The following is a 16,075-nucleotide window of genomic DNA, read 5'->3' as shown; positions in this document are numbered from 1 at the left end:
GGCTTGCCCAGATAAAATTATGTAGCTATAGACTTGTACAGTGCTTTACTGAAAATCTATTCCTTTTGACAAAAAAACTGAATTTAGGCAAATTGTTCAGTCATACATGTGGCTAGGGAACAGGAGCTAGAGCATGGTTCTTCAGTGTTCTACAGTAGTAACTCAGAAATATTTAATAATCCCTAGGGAGAAAATAACTGAAGTAAATAAAACACTGGCATATTAAAAATTGTGATATTGTAAGGAACTGGATGAATTCAGTGTAGTGACTGGTTGAATTGAAAGGGAAAAATGTCAGGCTGCAGGAATGTTACTGGCATATGTTTTATGTTATTTAATTCATTATCTTGGTACAGAAGAAAGAGGATGGCATGAATGAGATTTATTAATAGCACAAAGGTGGAAGGCTTTGCATTGACAGAAGAAAATGAAAATGTTAAGTAACAAAACCAATGTTTAGAGGAATTGAGTAAGAAAAGTGAGATGAAGTTAAGAATTGTAAATACAGTTTGTGTTTGTATTACAGATGAATATCATTCTACCACGAGAATGACTAGTTTCAATTTGATTAGAAGAAATGAAAACGTGTTGACGATAACATTCCAAGTTTACTTATATTAGCTCTCTTGCCAGCTTCCCACTTTCTTGGAATGCCTTGCAATTGTTTTTCTATATTTCAAAGGAAAGGGCTTCTTAAGGGTAAAGCGTTCTCTGTCAGGTATCTGCTGGGTGGCGATACCTGAAGTTTTAAATGCTAACATCAGTGAATAAAACCTCTAGCTCTTTCAGCCCACTCAGAACAAATCTGTTTTTGCATTCCTGTATGGGGCCTCCATCCCCATTTCTGATACATTTATTCAATGGTTTCTATTAGTTACCCAGAAACCTTTAGTCATCATTCAGAATTAATTCCTTTCACCTCCCTGCAGTGGCGATGAGACCTTAGGATTCAGATAGATCTGAATAAGCAACCTCTGTGCATCCCTTCAGTGCACAGGTGACTTCTGATGGAACTGGCACAGGTTAATTAATTAAACTGGAGGCTAATTAATTGAGATGGAGAAAACTCTGATCAGCATATCAATTATAAGATGGTAATGAACAGCATGATTTTTCCTTAGCAAATCTTAAAGAAAAGACTCCAAAGTTAATTTGAAAACCCCAAAATGTGTTTTTGTTTGTCCTCTAGAAATGAGCTTTCATTGCAGTTAAGACATAACATTTTTTTCTTTCATAAGATAATTATCTAGTTTATTTATTATTAGAGCATTTTGCTTCTTTACTGTGAATTAACATAAGAGGTGTTTTGGTCACAGAAATGTAAAGATACAGTAAAAGCAGTTAAGAACACAATTTTGGAAATGACATAGAAGATATGTTTGGAAAATGAAACATTCACATTATTTCTTGTCAGAAATTTTTCTGCCCTCCTCCATTTCAATCATTCCAAACTGTACTTTATAATTATCTGAACCATATAGAAGTGATATTTCATTTTCTTACATTATACATGCATCATTCCTTACTTTGTGACATATACTTCAGGATTTGTTCTGCTTGATGTTGTGGGCAAAGACACAGTGAGAGGTGTTCATTCTACCAGTTCTTGAGGACTTTGAAATGTGTTGAAGTAGCACTAAAGAGTATGAGGTGTAATCGTCCTGTTTAGTAAAAAGGAAAGAAAAATCCATAATATAGAGACAGATGCCATCAGTACAGAAATCTTGAGCATTAGGAAAAAGCATTTTTTCTGGTAGCAAATGTTTTAGTTAATTCCTCAGAACCTGATATTAAGAGTCCCATGAATACTAATACCCTCTTTATATCCATTTGTTTTTGTTTCCAACTTGTCAATTTATATTCTTCTGAGGATTTGATTTCCTTCTTAATGAGTCAATTGTTATCAATAGTAGCAATGAATTATAGCAGTGTTCTTTAACATAACTCCACAGTGAGCTCTACAGCACACAGAGCAGTCTGTTGAGCACCCAAAGTGTTTACTATAGATTATACACTTCTTTGTTTATTTTCCTGTGAGCTTAAGGTCAAACAGTGTGAAACAGGAGCTTCACTGTGCTTAAGGGCGGGAAATAGACTGCTAGACAACTGAGTATTGTACAAAACAACTATGTTAGTGATTTGATAACAGTTGTGTTGAGGTTGGAGAATTAACTGTTAATAAAAAATCCAAGTACAGACCAACAAAAACCAGAATCGCTCTGACATAAAGATAACTTCAATGCAATCTGTAGTAGTTTGGGATTTTTTTTTCTTGAGTTACTGTAAACAAACAAACAAACACCCAACACAACTTGTAGTAGGATATATGAAAATCTGTGGAAGTCTGGTATTTCTAGTGCTTCTAGTGGATTTTTATTTTATTTATTTATTTTTGTCAAGGCTCTATTGGAACGGAAATAATGAGACCTTTTCTTTATTTTCTTTACTTGCTAATGGGAATTATCTTTTCATATGAACTCAATTGCTTTTGGCATCCTTATCAACAGTTACCTCTGCATAAAGGCATCTTTCCATTATGGCTTTTCCTTATTTGTCTTCCTAATTAGATTTTTCTCTTCAGAAGACTTCAAGAAATGAAAGAAGGACATCAACATAATTATCAGTCTCTTTCTTTTTAAGGAGCTGCTTATCCACCAAATACACACAGGATACAGTACCTATTAGCTATTGTACATGGAAGAAGTAGGACTCAGGGTTTGTTTTAGCAAATGGATTCAGCAATAATTGGTATCGCACAATTAAATATCATCATTAAGTTTTTCTAAGTCTGAATGTGGGAAGTGGAGAAAACAGGCTAGTTTCTTGCTGATTATTTCCAAAATTATCAGGAAGTACAAGCAGCTGGTTGTTTGTCTGCTGAGACAGAACCTATGGAACTTAAGGGAGGAGGGAAATGTCTATAAAATTAGTCACTTGTTGAAAGCCCAGGTTGTTATTTTCTTTTGCAATAAGGACTCTAGAGGCTCTCAGAGAATGTTTCTTACCATCACACATTTCCATTTTCCTTAGCTCCTGTCCCACTGAAATATATATATATATATATATAAATTTAGTTTCCTTCTATCAAATAAAACAATTAAAATGCCACTCAAGCATTTACTGATTTATTCTTGACTATATTGGTTTTAATCCTAAAATCTCCTAACTGAAATTCTTCTAGAAAACATATTTTTGTAACAGCACCTTAAGATACCTGATGCATAATCTGCCAAACATCACATACCTGTAAAATGCTAATATTCTTATTCTGAAAAGAAATGAGTATATAGTTGGCCTGTTAGAGAATGCTCATCTCCAAACAATTTTCCTTAGCTATCTTTGAATTCTCATCTTTTCAATGTCATACAGTGTACTAATTCTCTTTTATTTTGTATAGTTGATTCCTAAGTCAAATCACCTCTACAGACACAGCTGACAATACACAACCTTCTTGTTTCTAGAGACCCTCAGCTGCAATGTGATTGTTTCATTTTAATACAAGATCTGAGACATATAATTAAGCAAACATAAAATTTCATTTTTAAAAAAAGCAAACAAACAAAAAAGCCAACATAACCTAAGAAGAATAAAAACACAATCATACGTTATTTATTTAATGGTAATAAACATTCTTTAGGAACAAAGTCCTTTTTTACTTTCCATAGCCTTTTAATCAATAATGAAAGCATTTATGGAATAACTTGAAAAATTAACTATTATTGATTTGTTTCCATACTCTACAGAACATGAACCTGAACTCTCTTCTGCTATATAAATCGTTAATTTCTTCCCTAATTTTCCTTACAGATATTAATAAAAAAAGTAATTTATTTTCCAGCAGTTCAATATTTTTACATTGGTATTCCAAGGTCCTATTAAGTCATAAAGGAGATCCATAGAAAGAGATATGCACAGAATGATTACTAATTATCTATTTCCTTATTTCCTGTTATCATTACATACTTGGAAGCAGACATGATCAAAGTGTCTACGATGACCCCTTGTTATCGCACAAAACTTTGGGGCTTGAAAAAGTAGATTATCATAGTTGTTCATTCTTCTTTTTCTCTACAGTCTATTCTACTCTCTTTCACAGACAATAAGCATTGTGCATGTACCCCATCAAACTCAATGCTTTCCACTTCCTTTTCATGAAATGTAGTCACATTTAAACTAGCTTGAAGGTGGCCTACCTCTTGACTGAATCCAAGGCAATTTAACTTTACAGAGTAATTTCACACTTTCCATATGTAAGTAGCTGTTAAGTCAAAAAGGAGGATCAGAAATCATACCTTCCAGCACATTCTTCCTGAGTTAAGCATACTCAAGGAAAGTATGAGTGTTCCAAATGGTAATCCCAAGAAAAGGGGTGTAGATTGTATATTGAACTGTTCTGCCCTCTCTGAAAATTAACGATTCTGTCAGGTTTCTAAGTGCTAGGAAGAATGCTTGTTAAATTTAAAGGTATTAAATACATATGATAGGTGCATCAAGATTAGAAACACACAGACCATGTGCAAGTTGTTTTGCTGTCTGGAACAGAGTTTATAATAATAGACATCAGAGAAAAAGAGGGAGATGGGGGCAAATTGAGTTATTCTATAGTATTTTTGGGATACTGGGAGATACTTATACAAGTTTTGCTGACCATTTTTAACAACTCACCTGTTTCATAATGTTTCTTATCTTGAAGTACTGCAACACACATCAAACGTGATGTACAATTTATGCAATATGGAGGGTGAATTTACAGATGTCTATATTAAATAATAGTTTGAATCAAATTACCACCATATTTTCAGTATTGTATGCAGTACTATGAATTTTATTTTATGCAATTATATACAGTCATAACACATTTAATATTGTTTGACTACTCATGACTTATGTGCAACACTTAAAGGACTACAATATTGGAAGGTTCACTGTAAAACTAATAATAAGATGGAATATATGGCTGCTGTAGCATTCTGTTTTGCTCTTAGAACAGTTCTGTGAAGGTAACTTGCTAATTTATTGATTTATTTAATTTTAGAGAGAAAATGAACCCAAACATTAAGGTTCACATGTATTCATCATGCGCTTTTTCAGTGCCCATATCAACTGCACACAACAGTCCGAATGGCAGAATTATAGGCTGTTTGAAGTTGGGCCAGGTTACGTTCAGTAAAACCTTCAGAGCATGTAATGCTGTGAAATGACAATTCTTTTTTCATATGTTTCTGTCAGCTTTTTCTTATTTTCTTGGCTGTTAGAACGTTAGTATTGGAAAATCAAAAGATGAGGAAGCAAATGCTGAATCAGTAAATTTCTAAAAATGAAGGTAACTAGAATGTTGGAGAATACCAGAGGGAAGGTTTTGCATATTCTTGAGTTTTTATTTACTCTTTTTCATGAGTTTTCTTGTGGGTAGTGGTTGGGAAGGATATAGGGATAGGCTTTTGGTCTGAACTAGCAGAAGTGTTCTGTGGGCTTTATGATGCAAAAACCATAAACAAGCTTAGTGTATTGTATCTTACAACACTCTTAAAATCTCTCCAGCACTGTGATCGCTCCACAGCATGATCACAGATTTAACTAATCTTGACAAAAGGACTTTGAATTACTATGGCTTTGAATTCTTTCTCCTTGTAAGTTTAGTGAACTTTAAAATGCTCTGTTATGGAGGATAGAAGTGATAAAAAGTGTTACGTTAATATCATTTCATCACCAGTGGGAAGAGATGGGGGTTTATGGAAATGTCATCCTTCTAAGTCTGATATGCAGATGCAAGTCTCACTGCAAGAAAGGAGAAGGAGAAATATTTAGCCATCTGATAATAATGAATTATTTTACACTTGCAGTTCTGTGTTGTTCAGTGCAAATGAATTAATTTCCACTAGATTCTGCATGTCTTTTGACACCAGGAGATTTGTCTTACTGCTCAGTCTGCAGAGGCAACTGGAATAGCTGGATAGCTTAGATATGCATAAATCTATTTCTGTTTTACCTCAATATACTATCCTCTCATTTATGTGTTGTTGTCTCCTACTATTCCTACCTGACAGAGGGGGAAATTGTACACAGCACAAGCTCAGAAAACCTGCTGTCTGGCAGTTGGTATTGCCTTTTTGCAAGAGGATTTCACTGATTCATTATTCACGTGACAAGGACGGATAGCTCCTGCTGAAAAGTGAACTATTTATTTGATAACAATATGTCACCTAATGACAACTCATAAAGGAAGTGAACACAGCAGCGTATTCATAAGCAAAGGGGATTCCCAACCAAATGATTATCTGCTTTCCAAATGTTATATTGAAGGCAGATTGCTGTGAATCACTGCAGTAGCTATCATTACTTGTGGTCTATGCAGACAGCAATCTCTATACACTGTGAATATTTATTGTCATAATGAATTACTGAGTCATCTGATAATCTCAGATTCATTAGTAGATTCTCTGCTTGAAATAACAACCTGCAGAATTGCTGTCTTTTCTCTCCCTTGATTTTTGTTCGCTTGTTTTGCTTTGTTTTGTTTTTAAATCATTGACCTGATCTGAATTACTCATAGGCAGTAATATAACCTGTTTCAAATGGCTTAGCCAAGTTCCATTTGATCATATTGTTCTTTATTTGTATTCTGTTTAAGTAGAACTTACACTGTGCAACTAAACATGAACCATGTGAGAGATGTTGCATGCTTTTGGGAAAGCTGAAGTTCTTATTTCTCTAGAAAAACAATAGTTTTCTTTATTTAAACATGATAACAGGCAACAAGTTCAAAGCTTGATTGTATTACTGAATTTGATGTAATTATTGTCAAGTTGTCTTAGGCATAATTATTTTTCCCCACAGTGCTTGAACTGTACAGAAGCATTCAAAACTGCAGAAAAAATGAGCAGATGTGAAGAATAGTCCAAGGATAGCTAGTAACAAATACTCTAAAAGCTTAACTATAATGAAAAACAGGAGAAGCATAGTGCATCAAGAAGACATGAGAAATAGTTATGAATCTGTGAAGTAAAAAATTATACCAGATAAAATGAAGGATTTTTCTCTGTACTTTTTTTTTTTTTTTTTTTTCTGAATGAATAAAGAGTGAGGTAGTTAAGTACAAACATTCACACTGTAGTAGAATGAGACCCTACACCAAATTGTTTATCTTTTTTATTAGTGTTAAATTATTGTCAATTTTTTTTTTCAGTCAATGCACTCATTTGAAGACAAATTGGCTAATTTTCCTCTCACATGAGCGGGTAATTGTTTTTTAAGATACCTGCATTTAAATGTCTTCTTTTACTTCAGTAAAATATCAATCTTTTAAGTTTAAAAACAACTGCAGTTGAAACTTTCCATCAACATTACGTTTATGTTAAGAAATAAAGCTCTATTTTTGGAAGATTATTTTATTTTCTTCTGATTTTTGAAATGTGACCATATAATTTCTTTTTACCCTAATTCTTATCATTCAGCACAGTAGGATGGGCAGGATGTGGCTCTGATCTAGTTTTTAATAACAAATTATCTTGTTTCTCACTGTCATGAGCAAAGTCTTTCCTAGCATCAGCATTGTCCACAGCATTGCCTCTGTGTGCTGCATTATGGAATGGTGGGATTTGACTGTATTTGGATTTGGCAAAGATATATGTTCAATTAACTTAAGCAATCTTGTCATTCAGAAGTTTGAAGCTGATTGATTAAGTGAATAAATAATCTGTGTTGTTTTCATTAGTAACATATTTACCTTGCATACTAAATTGGGAAAGATAAACTGAGGAGCACTTTAATGAATTGCTAGGAATATGCGGTAGTTTTATCTAATGCTACCTTTCTTTTAGAATGTAATTTATCTTCTTCAGTTTAATTGACTTGTTTAGTCAAATATCATACTGCCAAAGAAGAGCTTTTGAAAAAGACATTTCAACAGTTTGCTAAACTATGAACTCTTAAATATCTAATGAGACTTCAAAGCAAAGTATAGTGCATATATGCAGGATTTACATAAAGAAGAGACTTGACAAGGGTAAAAAAGACTACTCTGTTTTGAAGTTTTCTTGTTATTCTCCAATGTATATCATTAGCAGCCTTTGAAAGAAAGACAAAAAAAGCTGCACAATTAATACCTTACCAGCAAGAAAGTCAGATACCTTCACACTTCCAAATATATTCGTAATTTTTTAATTATTTATTATTTTTTAATATTGTGAATGTTAAAGGAGAAAAGTCTGCATTGATTTCTGTTTCTTTTTAATAGTCTTGGATTTTTGACTGATGTTAAAATTATTTTAGTAATTGCTTTATGTATTAAAAATGTTCTGGTTGTCAAGTAAGACTGTATTAAACCACTATGGATTTTTTATTATCAGAAGAGATAAACACTTCAAGAAGCTGAAAGAGTGATTACTTAAAACAATATTCACTGAGTTTGATTTGTTTTGCCTATTTCTATGAACTTCAGTTCCTACGTACTTTTTAAAAAACAAAAGCAAAGAAAGAAAAGCAAACAAAAGTTCAGCTTTCCTAACTCAGGTGACAAACGGCTTTAGTCTCTAAATGACAGGATGCACGTTTTCAAGCAAATCTAAGAAACATTTCATTTGACTTTCCTGTAATATATATATGAGTAGACAGCTGGTCAACTGATCAATTACATTTCTGAAGGATACTAGCATTTTGCTTTGTTTCTCTTGGTTGGGTTTCCCCATGTCTGATAAGAGCTGAATTCTGTTGAGTTATTCCTTATCTGTCTTGTCCATGTGTAGTTTTAACAATTCATCTGACTTCAGACTGCAGACATAAATGACAAAAGTGTGTGTAACATGCAGCAATTTGCAATGTTTTCTTGATGGAAGTACTACTAATTGTCCAACAGATCCCAAAGTTTTTATGTTATTAAGCAAAAAAAGAGACAAAGCAGTTGTATAGACATGTATATAAGCTTCAGTTCCTTAAGAAACCAGATGAAAAACTTCCACAAATGTGCAATGGCTTTTATGAAGATTCAATCAGACAACAGGCTTGGTGAAGCAGTTTCTGCATCTACAATGCAGATACACATTTCAATCAAGATTTTGGTTCTTAACATACTTCATGCAGTTGTTTCTTTCCTGGGTTAAAGGTTTCTTATGTGTTCAGACTTTTTGCCTTACACTTCTCTTCAGAGTAACAAATGAGACAATACTGATATGTTTATATGTATCAATAAGTTGCTTCCAGTGATAAGATAATATGATGACCTCTTGCTTTTCTTTATGGCTTTAAATATTGCCATTCAGTTTCCCTGAAGATTTAGGGAAATAATAAAACTCTATAAATTTTGAATTATAATAATAAACACACTACAGCATTTTGAGTAAGATAGCCCGGCCTTTTCCTTTCTATATCCAACAATTAAATTTACAAGATAAGAACGTACTTTGAGTAAGATGATGTTCAACAGACAGAATTTATGAAAAATAAAGTGCCTTTTTTAACCAGGAAAGAAAGTCATTATTTGCTGTGTATATTACATTAAGCATCTGAAAACAGAGGTCCCATATCGAAGTTACAAAAGTAAAAACAAGTTTTCTGTACTGTTCTTGATCTGAAGTTTAAAATAGGCCTTTATTGAAGAAATATAAGAAAATATAAAGGATGTTGTTCAGTGAAAACTGAATCAGATGGAAGAAATGACTCAAACGTTGCAAGAATTTCTGTTTTGTTTTGTTGTTGTTGTTTGTTTTTTTTGTTTTTGGTTTTTTTGTTTGTTTGATGTTTGTGCGTGGGAGTGTGTGTGTGACTGTTGGGCAGTCTCCAGCAACCAAAAGTATCGACATTCAGCTCCTGATATCCTTCTGTGATATGTTTTATTTTATTTATAAATTATGAAATTTTGAAGGTGAGTATATAAAGAATATTAAGTTAATCATGAGAACAAAAAGTCATTTTTACAACAATTTTTTTCCAGTAATTTATGAGTAAATAGTATTTTGACTGTTTTATAGAATATAAAATCCTGGCCCTATCAGAGTTAATGAAAGTTTTGCCATTAATCCCTTTGCCCCAAGGAATCCAAGCTCAAATCCTCCTATAGTTGCATTTAAAAAAAAATAAAAAAATCTCATAGATTTCCTAAAGTGCAGTATACTGTTACATCAGCAAATGGTACTGTAATAATCAACATGAATTTATTCTATTAAGTTGTATTCTCCTTTAAAGTCTGTTAATGATCAATCCTCTGTCATTCCTGAATCTACCTTAATGTACTGTCATGAGTGGCTGATGTTTCAGTTACATTACATCACTCTTTCCCAGTTTAAAATTGTATGTTAGTATCAAGAATTATCTAGTACAATCCAGTTAGCTACAGTACTTTAGCCCCTAAGCTTTTGACAAATCTGGAATCATGACTTAAATATTTACCATTTTCTGTTCAAGTGTGTACAGGGAAGAGATTATGCATGCAGAAAGTGTATAGGGAGTCTGAAGATAACAAATGATACATCAAGCGAAGCCTAATGTGGTTTTACTGGAGTAGAAACAGTGGTAATATATCACCTGCCAATGTTGATAATAAAATACTGCATTGGCCTTCATCAGCCACAAGAGAAAGGTTAAATGTTATTTCTCAGAATAACCATATGGTCTTCATTTCTGACATCTTTCATACTAAACTCTATCATAACTTTCTGTAAAAAGAAGTGTGATTTTCATGCAAAAATAAAAAACAACAAACCAATAAATAATTAAGAGCGGAGTTTGATGCTTGCAAATATCCAGTACTTAAAAAAAAAAAAAAAAAAAAAGACAAAAAAGCACAAACAAATCTTAATCCATTTTGTGGCTATTGTACCATAAAAAATGTCTTTCATTATGGGCTAAATACAGTCTGCCATACAAATATGTATATATATATTTATATACGTAAAAGAAATTTAACATGATAAGCATTGGTTGAGAACTGGTTATTTCTTTTACAGCCACTAGAGTTGTTCTGTATAATTTTGTGTCCAAGGAAACTAAGAACAACAGTGTTAAGCTGTGTGATATGCAATTAAGGATCATGTCCATTTCAGAATAACTGCCAGTTTTGGGGACCATTGCTTTACAAGACCTGGAGGAAATTCATTCATTTCATATTTGTTTCACCTTTTTGTTTCGGCAGTCTATTATTTTACCAGTATAGAACTGCTAGTTACAATTTTAAATGCTTCTGCTGTAATTACATGTGGTTGGTATCCAGCATGTTTTCTATATATTTGATGATCCTAGTGATCAAGGCAGACATGCACCTGAAAAGCTGAGCAAAAGAGTGGCATGAGTGCAGGAGAAACTAATCAATATGTCAGTAGTACAGTCTTCCAGATGCTGGCCCATTTATTAGGCAGACACAACCCGCCTCCTCAAGTCGTAATATAAAAATATTATCCAGAAAGTGTTAAGATATTCTTGTTGATTAATTTTGAAATACTACTAATGATCTTGGAAGAGTAATTCCTGTAGGGAAGATTGTTGTCCTTTATTTTTCCTCATTTTCCTAGCTGTGTCTCAGCCTGTTTCTCATCTTATGAGAGTACACACTGCATTAGTAAACTGAATAAAACCTTATATTTTCAACCTTATCTCTAGGAAAGTTATTAGAATTGGCATCTGCAGAATACTGTCTGCCTCCTTCCAAGCCAGACCAATGGAGTTATATCACCTGTATACTTCATTTCTCAGTTTGAACTACATTGATCAGAGTCTAGCCATCTGTTTATACGTTACTTAGCTAACAAGATGATTTGATGTACTTTTATGTCCTGATTAGAGTATGAATGAATGATTACTTGTACAAGAGGAGGTGTGTTCATGTCTGATGCAGTTGGAAACAAAGATTAAGAGGAACAAAAGCAGAAAGATTAGGAGAATTAGATAAAGTAATCTCTAGAGTGAAGGACATGAGAACAGAAAAGACAAAGGAAATAATTTAAAACATCACACAGGCTGGAAGGAGTTTAGATTTTACCAGAAATTAAATGGAAAATGTTGGGTTTAGTGAGTTGTAGTAAATTAATGCAGTAAATGGACCAAGACTCTATATGCCCTTATAAATATTGTAATGTAATTTTCCTGTAAGATTTTTTTTCCCCAGTACCTCTGAAGAAAATAACATTTCAAGTTTTATTCTTCATTTATGCTCTTATTCTGCATTAGTTGAGAATTTTCCTTTTAAAATGTATAAACAGAGACTGTATCGCTTTAATAACTTTTCTTGTAACCTTCCTTCAAAATCCTCCTCTGAGCTCAGCAGTAAGTCTTGTTAGGACTAAAAATGAGAACAAATATGTCATTTTTCATTCAAAATATGTTAGTGTCTATATTTCTAACAAAACTCTTAGCCAAGAAGTGGGTTCCTTTGAAATGTTAAATTTAATTTTGCCATCTTGTTTCTCTTCCTTAAGCAGCAATTTGTTATGGGAAACAAACAAGCAAACAAACAAAAAACAGAAAACAAAACTAAACAAAAACTAGAAAATAAAAACAATTTGAAAGCAATAAGCTGTAGAATGGAACAGAAATTAACAGGAGAGATTTGAACTATAAATGCAATAGACAGGACATTTAATCTCTCTGTTATATTAGAGAAAGATTGCTTTGCAACAAATTGTGTATGTGTGAAACTTGTGTCAAAATCTTTCTTTTCATAGAAAAGTCTCCTTAGTATGCAGTGAAAAAAGGTGAACTCTATATTTATCTACTGCAGAATGGGTAGAGTTATTTTGCTGAGATTTCTAGGTGGATACTTAAGAGTGTTGAAAATACATATTTGCTAGCTAATTGTGGTAGCTTCTCTTTAAAAAACAAAGCTGATTATGGAGTCCTTGTATTTTCAAATTAGACTGCAGGTGGTGTATATGGCTTCCTCATCATGTTCCTAATCTCAAAAGAAAGAAAATCTTAATTAAAGGTACATCAGCTTGTCTGTCTTATGGAATATAAGAAGAAGACAGGGAAGTGTACAGTAAAATGAATACGTCAAAGTATTGCACTGTATTCTGGGAGAGGAATGGAGGGAAAAAATGGAGGGAAAAGAAGGTAGATGGGGCCGCTTTGTCACAAGATCCCATTTAATAATTTAATTACTTTTAGCACATTATACAAAAAGCGTTTTACTTATGTTATGCAGATGATATTTGTGCTGGACTTAATTAGTCTATCAGAGTCTGTCACCAGTTTTAATCAGGTTGTCAGAATCTAAATTCTCAACAAGAAAATAATCCAGATATCTGTGAAACCTTTATTTGCATAACCAGCCTGATTTTTTTTTCACATAAGCTTTCTAAAGAAATAAAGAGTGGTTTTTTTGTTGTTTTTGTTTTTCCAAAGGGGTGCCCAAGGTTGAGTTTGAATACTGAAATTATGTTTCTTAATCAATGGGCCTGCACCAGAATCTGCATTAGTTTCATTAAACTCATTCTATGGGAAAAAAAAAAAAATATATATATATATATATATATATATATTATATTGTAAAAGAAAGGAGAAGAAAGACACGTTTGGTATTGGTTCTTATTTCAGTATCTTGGCCAATCCAGTTTGGATCACTTTAATTAATCACTAAAGCAGTCTATCAGAAAATACTGACTGGTGGGTTAAAAACATAATATAATAATATAAACAAAATACAAATATTTAGGCTGAAGTGCAGAGCTTTGGAGAAACTGTGCCTTTAAGGAAATTGTTGTTAAGTTTTTATGACCTAATAACAGTACAAGCATATTAAAGTTTCCACTGTCTTGACAATGTGTATTTCTTATAGAAGCAAGTTTTGTTGTTATTGTTCTTTTGTTTGTTTTGTTTTGTTTTGCAATTTTCTACACAGAATGCTCTTTTTCTAAGGAAATACAATAATAAAAATGAGCACATATAGTAAAACCATAGAAATTTTGGTCTCTCTCTAAAAAAAAGAAACAAACAAATAAAAACAAAACTGGAGGCTGGCATATGTAGCATTAGAGGTTTTTTTTTTTCCAACTAAGGCGGCAGGGACCAGAATTAGTGCAGGAATAATCTGGTATTATTTCATTCAATGCAAGTGACATGGTGCCCAACCATATCAGCAGCAAATTTGAGAACATATCCACATAGATCTCCACATATAGTGGAGAATCTTCAAAACAAATACATCTGAGGTGGCAAAGATTAATTCAAGCTCATTACTTTCATTTTGCTAATATGAATAAAGTAAATAATTCAAAAAATGCTAATATGAATAAAGTAAATAATTCAAAAAATGAATAAAATAAATAGTAAGAGAAAAATATTCATGTATCAGTAACAACTGTTCTCCAAATTAATTCTTCACCTGTTAGCTGTTTTCAGGGGAAGAGCTTTACTTCTTACTTGACAGTAATGGGAATGAATGGGACATGTGTGAACATATACCTGAAGAGAGGTGTTAAAACTCAGACTTCACCTGTTTTCTGATGTGCTTGAAGTGTGTATGAGAAAATAAATATTACTGAATTTCTTCTTCATGGCTTTGAGGAAACTGAAATACCATAGATGGTGGTGACTCTCAATTATGCAAATTTCATTTGACTTCTAAACTGATACTTCTGATACTTCTTTCTTACTGTTTCTTTTTGTTGTTGGTGGTGGTAGTGTTATTTTTATTTTGATTTCCTAAGTGTTATGGATTTGCCTGAATTTATCATTCTTTGTAGTGGAAAAGGAGAAAAATGGGACTCTGCTCATGAACTTATATTAGCATTAAAGACCTGCTGGATGCTTACTGAAAATTTAGAAGTCATGGACTCGTTAATACAGGTTTAGTAACTAGACTGTGAAAACAAGCATTACACTTGGCAGAGGCTGTCGTCTACTTGCTTTCTTAAGAAAATGAGTAACTTACATTGTGCATGAAAAATGAATTATCTTTTCTCACACTATTCCTGAGAGGTAAAATGGAAACATGCAGGAAGGTCAGGAAGATGCTAATGGCCACAGAGTCAATTTCTAATGGCTATACAGGCTCCTGTGTATCAATCTCATTATTTTCACAGACACTGCATTTTCAAGATTGTCTAATGTTTCGTTTCTAGTAAGTGACAAATTAATCAGTGGAAATGCATGAATAAGTTTGGGTAGCTTCTGCAAACTTCCTTTTCAGAAAATATCACCTGCTAGACTGCACATCTCTATCTTAGAGGCTGAATTTAGTTTTAGTGTGTCTCAACCATGATGTAAAGCTACTTTTAATCTTGTGATTTTGAATTCTTACACAGTTCTATATTTAGATAAATAATATGGTTTAAATTATGCAGTTCCTTTTTTTTTCTTCATACTGAACAATTTTCACTAATTCTTTCTCATTGTTTTATTTTTCTACAAATTTATGCCTTTTCATACTGATGTGACATATAAGACTTTGCTTCAAACTTATTACTTAAAACTCCACGTAAACTAAATCATTAATACAACTTCCATTTCTACTATGCTACAGGGAAGCTTCTATGAAGATAACCATACACAAAAGTTTATTGCAAGTAACCACATATACTAAGATGAACAAAGCCATGTGTGATTTCTGTCTGGATACACTGGCAGAAAAGAATTACTGAATTTAGATTTTATTGCTTTTTGGTCTTCCTTCCTTCCCTTTTATTTATTTCCCTTCCAACCCTAGATTTTGCCTAATAAGTGTCTCTAAATTTATGTAATCTTGTATACCAAACTGTGTTAAATTCTATATCTTCAACATGAGCTGGCAGGTTTGCGTTCTTTTTGGACATAGTTTTGCGCACCACATGCTGCATAAGCCACATACCAAAAGAGTAACTGTGAGTTTTAAAATATCCTGAAGGTTATCTACTTGATAGTATTTTCTACTTGTCCGAGAGCCATGTTGATGTATCTTTGAGCTCTTGGGGATTTTGTGAGAGAAGTTCATGTAAATATAACTTCAACTTGTAACAATGGGATGCTTGAATAGGGCATTGTTTTTGACTTCAGTTGATATAGCAACAGGGGCTTGTCTCATCGAAGAGTAGCCAGAGTCTCTCAGGGGGAAAAATACTGTGGGAAAAAAAGAAAGAAAGAAAAAAAGAAAAAGGAAGCATTTTGAACAAAT

The sequence above is a fragment of the Coturnix japonica genome, chromosome 4 (genome assembly GCF_001577835.2).
Source record: "Coturnix japonica isolate 7356 chromosome 4, Coturnix japonica 2.1, whole genome shotgun sequence".
Taxonomy (NCBI): Eukaryota; Metazoa; Chordata; class Aves; order Galliformes; family Phasianidae; genus Coturnix; species Coturnix japonica.
The sequence above is the reverse complement of the archived record's forward strand: the minus strand, read 5'-3'. Positions refer to the sequence as shown.